The sequence below is a fragment of the Cylas formicarius genome, unplaced genomic scaffold (genome assembly GCF_029955315.1).
Source record: "Cylas formicarius isolate icCylForm1 unplaced genomic scaffold, icCylForm1.1 PGA_scaffold_7__23_contigs__length_41026272, whole genome shotgun sequence".
In the NCBI taxonomy this organism is placed as follows: domain Eukaryota; kingdom Metazoa; phylum Arthropoda; class Insecta; order Coleoptera; family Brentidae; genus Cylas; species Cylas formicarius.
This window is the reverse complement of record NW_026844352.1, coordinates 16,570,125-16,582,788: the sequence shown is the minus strand read 5'-3', so window position 1 is coordinate 16,582,788 and position 12,664 is coordinate 16,570,125. Positions and strand designations below refer to the sequence as shown.

The window sequence follows — 12,664 nt, the reverse complement described above, 5'->3', positions numbered from 1 at the left end:
TTTGAAGCATCATAGCTTCAAAATGGTACTGAATAATTATGTATTTTTAGGAAACATTAAAATTTAGGGAAAGTTGAATGAAATTGTTTTCTTTTAAAAATAAACTCGATTATTAAATTAATATAACAATATGTTAATCTGACTTTTACGTAAAAGTGATAAAGTAAATTCAACTTAATGAAAAACCAGTTTTTAAACATTTTTGAAAAAAAAATTACAGATAAGAAGCGTCATTATAACGAGCGTGTTTCAAATTCTTTATCAAAATTCAAGCACTATGTTTATATGGACACTGACATACATATTAAAATTGTAACTCTAAAATTCCCAAAAATAATTTTTTTCTCTTTTCCAAGAGTATTGTTTTGTTTTTATTTATTTTTTTTGTATCTTAGCAACACGATTTTGAGTGTTGGTAAGGTTGCATAGTAGTAACTGCAACTTTTATTTAACAACAAAATAAGATAAAACGATTTCCATCATTCAAAAAAAAATATATTTGCAGATGTTTAAAATGTTTATGGCATTCTACGTCGAACGTCATGGTTTAATATATGCCCGGAAACACTTCTGTATTTCATTGACATTTTGTATACTGCTTTTAACCAGCAAAATATCTGCATGGAATATATTCTGCTCTTTCCAAAATTAAACCTTGAACTGTTATGATAAAGTAAATAAATCATGATAAGAATGTGAACCAAATATATTTCTAAATTATTTTTTTGACGTTTTTAATTATAAAATTAATACGAGTCAATTCTCTGAAACGTGCCCATGTCCGCTTTTGGATCACTTTAAGCGTCCATGAAGCAGAATGGTTCTTAAAGTGATCCAAAAGCGGACATCTATCGGACTTGGGTACGTTTTAGAGAATTGAGGTTTATTTATTTTATGATTAAAAAAGTAAATTAGAACTTTAGTTTGTTAACATCTAACATTTTTATCATGATTTATTTTATTTAATTTATCAGAACAGTTCAAGGTTTAATTTAAGAAAGAGCAACATATATTCCATTCATATATAACGCTGGTTGAAAGCAGTAAACAAAATATCAATGAAATATACAGAGTGGTTTGAAAATTATGAAAAAAAATAGTTTTTTTCTTAGAATTTGACACCACGTACCCCGAAAAGCAAACGTTTCCGGGCATATATTAAACCATGACGTTGGGCGTAGAATGCCATAAATATATTTTTTTTTTAAATTGAACTGAGGTGGCTTTTACTTGATGAAAATCCATTTATCAGAATAAATAAGAACTAAAAGTTCAGATTTTAAGGAAATTATATATTATGACATGACAATTGTTTCGACAACACCGTGTCTTTATCAAATGTAATATCTACAAACTACATGCTATTATATATACCGAAAAATGACCATAAAACCTTAATTAATGTTGTTGCGAGAATTTAAGTTCAGTAAAGGAGAGGTATTTAAATCTAATTGATCGTTAAGCAATACATTTGAATGTCTCATTTTGTTAACCTCCATGGCTTCCAATAAATTTAATTTTCTATTTTTTGTGGCTATGTGTAATATATCAAAATTGTCGTCAAAAATGTGTTTTTCTGTGATTAAGTGTGTAGCATAAATAGAATCTAGACTATTATTTTTAAACGCTCTTATATGTTCGTTAATGCGTTTCTTGAAGCATCTACCTGTTTGTCCAATATAAATTTTAGGACAAGATCCATACATACATACAGATTAAAATCAATTTTAGTTCAGGCATAGATCGCTGGCGCTATCATCGCTATTCCTAATCTTATCTTTGTATGTCTGTCACACGTAGTGACTTCTCTTTAAATCTCCGTGATAAACCATACGTTCGGACTTCGCAATATATTTAGTTATAGTATCTTACAACTTCCCACGTGATCGTAAATTGGCAACGTAACATTTTTTGCATAGTTAAAATCCCTTATTTTATATAAATAATACACTGAAAACAATTTATTTAGTCCGTATTTGCGGCCTATTTCTGGGTAACGGCATTTTGTGACTTCCTTGAAACATGTGTGGAGTAGTAAATTAATACTTTCTCCGGTTTTGAAGAAAAACAAGAAAATGTTCTAAAATATATGAACCAGGATACATTTGTAGTTTATAACTGTCTATTGAAGTTCGCATAAAATAACTTTAAAAAAATTATAAAATAGAATATAAAACAAAAAATAAACAAATTAATATATTCTTCCACTTGCTCGCCTTGAAAAATTTATTTATTCAAAAAAGGTGCTCACAAACATAAACTTCAAAAACATAAATAAAAAAGAAAACATAAGATAAAATGTAAAAAGCGTGAACTATTGGAAAATGCGCGAGATCAATTAAAATTAAAGACTATTTTTAGACTATATTTATTTGTATTAGTACATTTTCAGTTCTTAATTTATGCAAAAGTTTAATTTGAAATATCTTATTGCCCTTTTGTCAAAAAATTAAACAAATATTTCTTTTTAAAGGTAAACTCATTTTTTGGGTAGTATTTGAGCAGGAACTTTATTAATTATTATAATTTGATAAGAGAAGAATCTTTTGCCTATTTCAAAACAGTGTTTGGTAAATCTACGTTGGAAATGATGGTTTAAAGTATGTATATCTATGCTAAATTAAAGTTTTTCCTCCAAATTCTTTGGAATTTGGTTTTTTAATAATTTTGAAGAATAAAGTGGCAGAGTTTGAATATCGTGTGAGATGTTATGTTCGGAAACTATTTGGTCCCTATATGTGTTCTCGAATATCGCCCTCTGCTCCCTTGGTCCAAACACAATTGCACTCGACTTTTTTGTGTTAAGTTGCAGGCAATGCCTTTTGGATATTGCAGATATTTTACTCAACTGGAAATTAAGCGCTGCGGACGCTTGTTTGCTCTCGTTTGGGTAAAAGGAGATATGACCTTAAGTGTCGTCACAGTATAGGTGAGGAACACATCCAGAGAATTGAAAATGTGCACCAAGACCGACCCCTGCTTCACACCAACAAAAAACTAACCAAAGCTAATAGATAAGTTGTACAGTTGGATCAGAGAAGCTGAGAAAATGGAATACTGAAAGCAATATTTTGATTAAGTGTACCAAAAGTCGAGATGAAATAAAACTGTTATTTTATTTTGGTTCATTGCACCCACAACGTCGTCCACTATTATTGGCAATGCTGTGTAACAGCTATGATGAAGTTTCCGGAAGCCTGATTGATGAACAAGAGTTATTTTCTACATGTGACTGAATTTGCTGCTCTATGATTTTCTCGAAGATTTTCGATAGAGTTGGCAAAATGCTTATTGGAGTTGATTAAAAAAGTATGGGATGCTTACTTTTGGGAGAGGTATGGTTTTTCCTCTTTTATGAATGATTGGAAATGCAGAGTTTTTAAACAAAAATTAACTAAATGTGTGATGTACAGGGTGGTCGTAATGGGAGTGTTTTAACAGTAAAAACCTATTTCCGAACTAGACAGAGAAAAATCGACTGACATGTCAAGGGCTTGATTTTTGACAAATATTTAATGTTTAAAACCGCAAGGCTATATATTCACTACCACTCGAGGCATAGGCCGTTTTGCAATTTTTGGCCCGTTTGAAAATTGCCAACTTTTTATTTATGAAAATTTTGGATTCGGATAAAAACATTATTAGCGCGTTTTTTAATTCAAATGCAGTGGCGTACTCAGACTTTTTATTGCAAAATATAGTTGCCTATGGTCTTAAAAAATGCCCATGTCGAACCCTTTTGAACCATATAGATTTGTTGGTATCTGTGATGAAAAAAAGGTGGGAGATATAGGGAATTTTCTGTTTATGTATTAGTAGGCAGTGCATAATATGTTCAGCAAGACGTCACATAGAAATCTTTTAAACAATTTAGTAAACACTGGAACTAAAGAGAAAGATAAGATAAGGCTAATTTAAAATATCTTATGTGAAAAACACTAAACCTGTGAACCATTTATAATTTTAATTTTAGATATTATTTTTTATCAAATTTCAATATTTTCCATTATTTAGGAAACAAAATTATAGTTGTTTTAATAAACAGAACAAAATAAATATTAGAATACAAAATACACTCAATGCTTCTATACACTGCCTTTTCATACTGAATGGCAACTATAGGATTGATGGAAGCAAACGCTTCTCCAGTGGCTTCCTCTAACTCTGCTTTTGTTTGCAAAATTCTATCTTTAAATATAAGATCTTTTAATCTTCCCACAAAAAAAATCTAGAGGAGTTAGATCACATGATGTCGCAGGCCACAGAATGGGGCCTCTATTTTCAACCCAACATTGTCCAAACTCTTCATTTGAAAGTTCACTTACAATCCCTGCTCCTCCTTTCAGGTCCTCCAAAAATGGAACAACACATAACCATCAGCAGTTTTTCATTAAAAAAAAATAAGGTCCGACAAATCTACCTTGGAAAATTCCTACCCATAGCGAGCTGGCCGATTCTGATACAGTAGAGCATCAGGATTTTCTGTGGTCCAGCGATAAGAATTGTATCTGTTAAATATTCTCGCTTCATCACTCCAAACAATAGACAATGTAACATTAATGTTCTCATTGCTTTTTCCCAGAAACGAGTTGAAAATTGTACTCTTCTACCGGCACCCCCTTCATGTATTTGGTGAACTTTTCTGGTGCAATATGGCTTAAATTTATGTTTTTTTAAAGTAGTTAAAACTTTACTTTTTCCAGCATTTGTTGCGTTAACTAGCGCCCTGCAGGAAATGATTGGATTTCAAGTACTTCTGCAATCCTAGGTAAATTTAAGTACACTCTATATCTCGGTTGGTAGTTAACATATCGCCATGCGGCTTGAACCATTAAATGTTTCTCAAAAACCGAGCTCTTGATATGTAAGTCGATCCTGTTCTATCTAGTTCATAAATAGTTTTTTTTTCTGTCAAAAAAAAATTCATTTGACCACAACAGAAAGACAGGCACACATAAATTATTAGTCAAAAATCTAATCCATCAACTCCAATGCTTTGAATTTGATTTTTGAAATAGGCAGTTTGTTTTAATTATAATATTCAGTAGTGTTTGTTCAAACTTTCTTGCAGAATTGATAAGGTATTTAATTTTGAAATAAACACGTAAGTAAGTGTAAGTAGATGAAAAATTAGCCGAACATGACCACGTAACATATTATTGTGAGGTCATGTCTGGTATATATCTGTAAAAATTATGAACACTACTATTAAAGGTGGCCCGCGAACTTCTTTGCACATTAATGTTTGACCCACGACATATCAGAGGTGGCCCATATTTAAGTCCCCCATCATATATACATGTGTACGTCCTGCAAGTCAGGCCGCCCGCTTAACATAATGGAAGTCCCAACTTAAGAAGTATCAATATAACTAGCTCTTAATTTTTATGAGCAAAAAAAAAAAAACGAAAATTTAATTTTGAAATAAACATATAAATAAGTTTAAGTTCCAGTAAAGTTCATAAATTGTCACACTTAGGTTTCTGTCAGTAATACTATATTATGCAAACGAGAGCTTAATAAACGAGTGACTTACAAAGTTTACGAAACGTGATGCAAACTATAATTTTTCTACGAGCGTTAGTTTTTGGATATATTTTGGCGAATCGATACGATTACATTCACTGGCATGACAAGTTGTACGGTAATATCTCGGCAAACATCCGATTTTCTCAAAAACCCGTGAGGTGTAATATCCAGGTCCAAAGTGACTTGGATCCATGGGAAATTAAATTGACGTGGTAAAATGACCCTTTTCATACGCTAGGTTGGTGTATAACTAGCTATTTTGCAGAAGAGACTAAAAAAAGGAAATGAAACTAAGAGAAATTTTAATTTTTTTTGGATATGGAGACAAAACTAGAATTCAAGAAAAGGTTTAAATGTTTAACACAAAATATCCAAAAAGACCGATTACAAGATCCACTGTCAGTAAATTTGAGAGAAAATTTATAAAAACAGGACATGTCAGAGAATAGCAGTGTGTGTGTGCGGTAAACCTCATTTAAGACACGAGTTTATTTGACACGAGCGGAACGCAGCGGAGAGAGTGATTAATAAAAGACTGATTTAAAAAGTTTTTCAGACGTGATGCATATCATGCTTTTTCTACGACCTTTGGATTTTGGTACATTTTTGCAAAAGAACACTGACATGACCGTCAGAGTTGACAAATTTCAACATTCAAGCAGTGCGATAAAATCTCCGAATACATACGATTCTTCCCAAACCCGTGCGATAGGATCCCGTAAATGTCCGACACGAAACTGACGTTGTAAAATAACATTTTCCGCACGCTAGATCGGTGTATAGAAAAAGTAGGAGTAAAAAAATTCCACCACATTGCTCGGGATATTTTCATTAATTTGCCTTATTTCAAACATCCGATTTTCTCAAAAACCCGTGAGGTGTAATATCCAGGTCCAAAGTGACTTGGATCCATGGGAAATTAAATTGACGTGGTAAAATGACCCTTTTCATACGCTAGATTGGTGTATAACTAGCTCTTTGCAGAAGAGACTAAAAAAAGGAAATGAAACTAAGAGAAATTTTAATTTTTTTTGGATATGGAGACAAAACTAGAATTCAAGAAAAGGTTTAAATGTTTAACACAAAATATCCAAAAAGACCCATTACAAGATCCACTGTCAGTAAATTTGAGAGAAAATTTATAAAAACAGGACATGTCAGAGAATAGCAGTGTGTGTGTGCGGTAAACCTCATTTAAGACACGAGTTTATTTGACACGAGCGGAACGCAGCGGAGAGAGTGATTAATAAAAGACTGATTTAAAAAGTTTTTCAGACGTGATGCATATCATGCTTTTTCTACGACCTTTAGATTTTGGTACATTTTTGCAAAAGAACACTGACATGACCGTCAGAGTTGACAAATTTCAACATTCAAGCAGTGCGATAAAATCTCCGAATACATACGATTCTTCCCAAACCCGTGCGATAGGATCCCGTAAATGTCCGACACGAAACTGACGTTGTAAAATAACATTTTCCGCACGCTAGATCGGTGTATAGAAAAAGTAGGAGTAAAAAAATTCCACCACATTGCTCGGGATATTTTCATTAATTTGCCTTATTTCATATGTAATTCCAAATTTTGTGATTTATAATGCAACACTTTTGGAGTAAGTGGAGTAATATCAGGAGATCTTGCAGCCATTCTATACCGCCGAATATGTTGACGTAACATATTACTGTGAGGTCATGTCTGATATATATCGATAAAAATTATGAACAATAAAATTAAACGCGGTCCGCAAACTTCTTGGCACATTAAAGTGTGGCGCACGACATACCAAAGGTTGCCCATACCTGTCCTAGGTAACAGTTAGTCACAAAGTTTTGTTTGTAATTGATTAGAAAGCAAAAACGAAAATACGGCGTCCGAAGAAAGACGTGGAGACAGCAGCAGACCAAAGACCTTGACATTTTTACGTGCCGAGGAGAGAGACGGAAGTGTGAATGCATTTTCCGTAGCCATAACAGTTTAGGCATTTTATAATCGTTTAAAAAGAAACGTAGAAAAACTAATTTATCCAAATTAGTATAGACATCCTCTGTTCGTACGCAGAAATCGTTAGTTGTGTTTTTTTGCGCGGTTCAGAACTAGATTCTCAATTAGCTAAGAGACAATTTGACACACTAACACACACTTTTATTAAACAAATTTCATTTTTATTTTATACTAGCCGGACGACCGAAGCGTGATCTTCATTTTAGTTTTATTGTGGCTGCAGTTTCGTGAAAAAAATATCTTCCTTTCAATTTTTATCTGTTTTTCTGATTCCTAATTCCATTTGCTATTTTGCTACTGAAAGTAATTATGAAATTTCTTGTTTTGAATATAGCTACCGCACTATACAGTGCCCGCGTAAATGATGGGACCCATCTCTCATTTTTTGTACCTCTGTGAAATTTGGCATCCACGTATATAATTAAAATTCCTAATTTTTGACTTAAAAATATTATCACAAAATGTCCTGGGGCCCCGGATCGTTACCATCGCGGCACCGGTAGGTCCTTCACAACTCTGTAATAGCGGTATTATTCATATATTATATTGATTGATTTAAAAAAAAATTGAGATGCTTATTTTGTAGAGTGATTGCGAGGAGTCGGAGTGTGAGAATTACTTACAACCGGTTCAATTTTTTTATACCCTTTATTTAATTTAATGGTAAACGATTTGTTTTCGTATATTTTTCGCAAAGTCGAACAGAGGTCAACTCAGAATTAAATGGATATTTTTTGCTTCAATTATAACGTTTGTCGTTATACAATACGCCATAGTGACATAGAAGAATCTAAATTAAGTAAAATCTTATCAGTCGCATTAGAACCTTAAAATGATGTTGCAAAACGCAATAATTTTAAGATAGGGTAGGAGGAAATTCCTTAACTATTCCATAAAAGGCACTTTATCATTTTAAATTAAGTCTTTGCAGATTAAAATGAAGTTAAACTTTGTGTTAAAAAAACTCCATGCATTTCAAAAAAACCTTACTCTCATTAAAAATATTTATAAAAATTAATGGGAATCTTAGTTCGTTTCCAGCATTTGACGACTACTTTAAGAGTTTAATTCACAATAACCCCAATATCCCTAATATTCAAAAATATTCGATGCTAGTAACATACTTGGAATGCCCTTCAAGAGAATTGGTTACTCAACTACCTGCCTCAGACGCAAAATATCCTATTGTTTTTGATAATCTTGTAAGAAGGTATTTGGTTAGTTTAGTATTAGTATTAAAGGGCGCCCACGGGGGCGTCCAAGCATTTAGGCCACCAGATGGGCCCGTTGTGCCCCCAGACCGCGCTAGAGGGTGTCCAGAATGCTGGCCCCACCTATAGAAGGTCAGCAACTCCTGTAGCCCAATACCGTGCATTGAGTCCGTATCGATCAGGACTGTTCCGAAGACTCCAAATCTTGCCCATGGGACCCGGTGAGCAGATGATACGTGGTCTCCCCTTCCATGCACCACCTGCATTCCGGGTCGTCTCCAATGCCTAGTAAGCAAATATGCTTCCTAAGCTTGCAATGTCCTGTGTAGGCCCCTGTTAGTAGCCCACTCCCTTATGGTCAGTCTAAGCAGCTCCCTGGTCCGAGGGAGGGCGGGCCCATCCATCATAAGCCTCGCCTGCCTCATTCCCGGAGCAACTCTCCAGCCCACCGCGGCCCGTTCTCTCGCCCAGGCTTCGAGAGCTCCTCGCTTCACGCACGGGGCGATCCCCAAGCGGGGCTCTGGTCCCATATGCCTGTGCGAGAAGCCCTCCCTGGCTAAGGCGTCCGCTGCCTGATTGCCCCGGATCCCGGTGTGACCCGGGGCCCAGATCAACGTGACATTTTTCGCCTCGACCACTTTCCTCAGTACCCCTTTGCAGAATACACTTTTGCTTCCGTGGTAGAGCCGACGCACCTCTCTGGCGGCCATCAATATAGCGAAAATTTCCGCCTGAAACACAATGCAGTACTGACCCAGAGAGACCGACAAGCTCGATCCCGTTGTCTCGCAGTACGCTCCAGCGCCAGCCAAATCTCCCATTCTAGACCCGTCCCAGATCGGTCAAGTCCATCCCAGGAGCCAACTCTACCCTCTCTCCACTCTTCCCTTGATATGAAGTGAAAGGTTCATTTGTCAAAGGTCATATCGGTGCATCCATTTCAAAATATCCGTCTTGATCTCGCAAACATAACTTAAATTGTGTTTCAACACTTTTGCCATATTTGTCAAAAACGACATAATAGCAGTGCACATTTTGATGTTAGGTAAAGCCATTTCAATACCAAGTGTGGTTTTGCGCAACACCCCATCTAACCCCCCGGACAAATCACAGCAAATTTTTTGCAACACATATCTTCGAGATTGGAGCCGTGAGGGGATATTTTCAAACCATTCGAAATGTTTTGGACACTGTCTTTCAGTTTTTATTTTTATCGCAAAAAATATCTACCACACACATATACCAATGTGGAAATACAAGGCATTGGGAACACAACCTTGCAGTGAAAACTAGGTTCCGTTGATATACTTTTACGCCTTCGGGATAACCATAATTTAAATTTATCTACTAATGCAGTTATTATACCACAAAGCTGTAGCAGTTTTTTTTGTCAAGAGATAAATATGTAAAACTGGAAAGTTATTCAAAATTTAAAACTCACCGATCCATTCTTTATTAAACCGGGAGCGATCGATGTTTTACTGGGAGCAGATTTGTTTCCTTTGTTTTTGCAATAAAAATGAAAACTTAGAGCCAGCGTGCAAAACACCTCGTATGGTTTGAAAGTATCCCCTGTTTATTTCTTATGGCTAATCGATGTTCCTCGAGCCTGGCTGAAATCCTCCTATTGGTCTGTCCCACGTACGTCAAGCTGCACGATCCGCAAGCCACGTTATATACTCGTTGGTTTTCCAAAATACTTTTTTGTTTTAGGTTTTTTAATATTGCTCCAATCGTATGATCATGTTTGTATGCCGTAGATATGTCGTGTTTCCATAGTATCCGGCCGATTCTGTCGGTAAGCCCTTTGATGTATGGCAGAACAGCGATCGATCTCTGGCGGCTGCTGTTGTTTGCTTATTGCCCTACTGATGGTGCGCCTTTGGTATCCATTTTGCCGAAGACAAGTACTAATTTTCTTCAGTTCATCATCTCTGTTCTTCTCGTTTGTGAACCTGAAGTACCGAGCAATTAATGTATTTTCCACTGTCTGTATCTGCGATGGGTGGTGGTGAGACTCAGCATTCAGATGGTATCCCGGAATATTTTTTCGAACACTCAGTTCAACGAGCGAACGGATGATATCCCGGAATATAGTGTCATCACATTTTTCCATCCGTGAATCAATACGTGAGTATATATATATATATATATATATATATATATATATATATATATATATATATATATATATATATATATATATATATATATATATATATATATATATATATATATATATATATATATATATATATATATATATATTCTCACGTATTGATTCACGGATGGAAAAATGTGATGACACTATATTCCGGGATATCATCCGTTCGCTCGTTGAACTCCGACTGGAATCCTGCATCCGACTGGAATCCTGCAGACGTTTCGCCAAAATCTCACTTGGCATCTTCAATGCTCGCGCTCCGTGTGTTCGAAGTGTTTTCGGAGCGCGAGCATTGAAGATGCCAAGTGAGATTTTGGCGAAACGTCTGCAGGATTCCAGTCGGATGCAGGATTCCAGTCGGAGTTCAACGAGCGAACGGATGATATCCCGGAATATAGTGTCATTATATATATATATATATATATATATATATATATATATATATATATATATATATATATATATATATATATATATATATATATATATATATATATATATATATATATATATATATATATATGATGACACTATACTCCGGGATATCATCCGTTCGCTCGTTGAACTCCGACTGGAATCCTGCATCCGACTGGAATCCTGCAAATCCTGCATCCGACTGGAATCCTGCAGACGTTTCGCCAAAATCTCACTTGGCATCTTCAATGCTCGCGCTCCGAAAACACTTCGAACACAGTGTTCGAAGTGTTTTCGGAGCGCGAGCATTGAAGATGCCAAGTGAGATTTTGGCGAAACGTCTGCAGGATTCCAGTCGGATGCAGGATTTGCAGGATTCCAGTCGGATGCAGGATTCCAGTCGGAGTTCAACGAGCGAACGGATGATATCCCGGAGTATAGTGTCATCACATTTTTCCATCCGTGAATCAATACGTGAGAATATATATATATATATATATATATATATATATATATATATATATATATATATATATATATATATATATATATATATATATATATATATATATATATATATATATATATATAAATGTGACGACAATATATTCCGGGATATCATCATTTGCCAAAAAAAATATATCCACTAGCTCGGGGAGAGTATTTTTTGCATAATCTGTGTTGCTTTATCATGGGTAAAAAAGGTTATTTATTTTTTTGGCACAAACAGACACACCTGGTGTCTAGGTGCCTCTAGAGTACTCCAATAATTGGTCTCATGCATTCATCATTTAATTAATTTGATTTGTCTTGATTTTTGAGTTCCAATTATTAAATTTTAACCTAACCAGTCAAACCAAACTACTATACCATCGGATGGTCAAAAGGTGTACCATTATTACCATTACTAGATTTGCTATGGCATACAACGTCGACTCCTTCCCACGGCGATTTTCGATTTTTAAATCGGATCCGGTGGTCCGGGGAAAAACTCGGCAAATTCAATTAATTACACACAGATAAATTTTGCAAACTAGACCAGATTTTTACGTTTACATGTTTGCCTGAGTAATCCGCTGATCAATTAACGCGGATTTCCAGTACTACGCGTCAGCAAAAACAGTCGCAAGAAAAGAAAACGTCAATCACAATTTCTAGGAATTAATTTGTGGCGTAAAAATCCATCGCGACAAGTCGAATTTGCCTTATATGAAGCAGCTCACGCATTTTTATTTCGTTCTGTGCTTTAAAAATGCAAAACTTTCTATAAAATAACTTTCAAGGACGGAAGGAATTAAAATCGTCTGCCGGTTGATGCCACAGACGTCTACGAGGTCGCATAATC

The 12,664-nt window shown here is 35.1% G+C and overlaps 1 protein-coding gene across 1 annotated transcript in view; it reads left to right on the top strand.

Moving 5' to 3' along the window:
* Positions 1-12,664, top strand: part of LOC132705676 (uncharacterized) — a 78,942-nt gene that overhangs the window by 23,165 nt on the left and 43,113 nt on the right. The gene's annotated exons all lie outside the window — the stretch shown is intronic.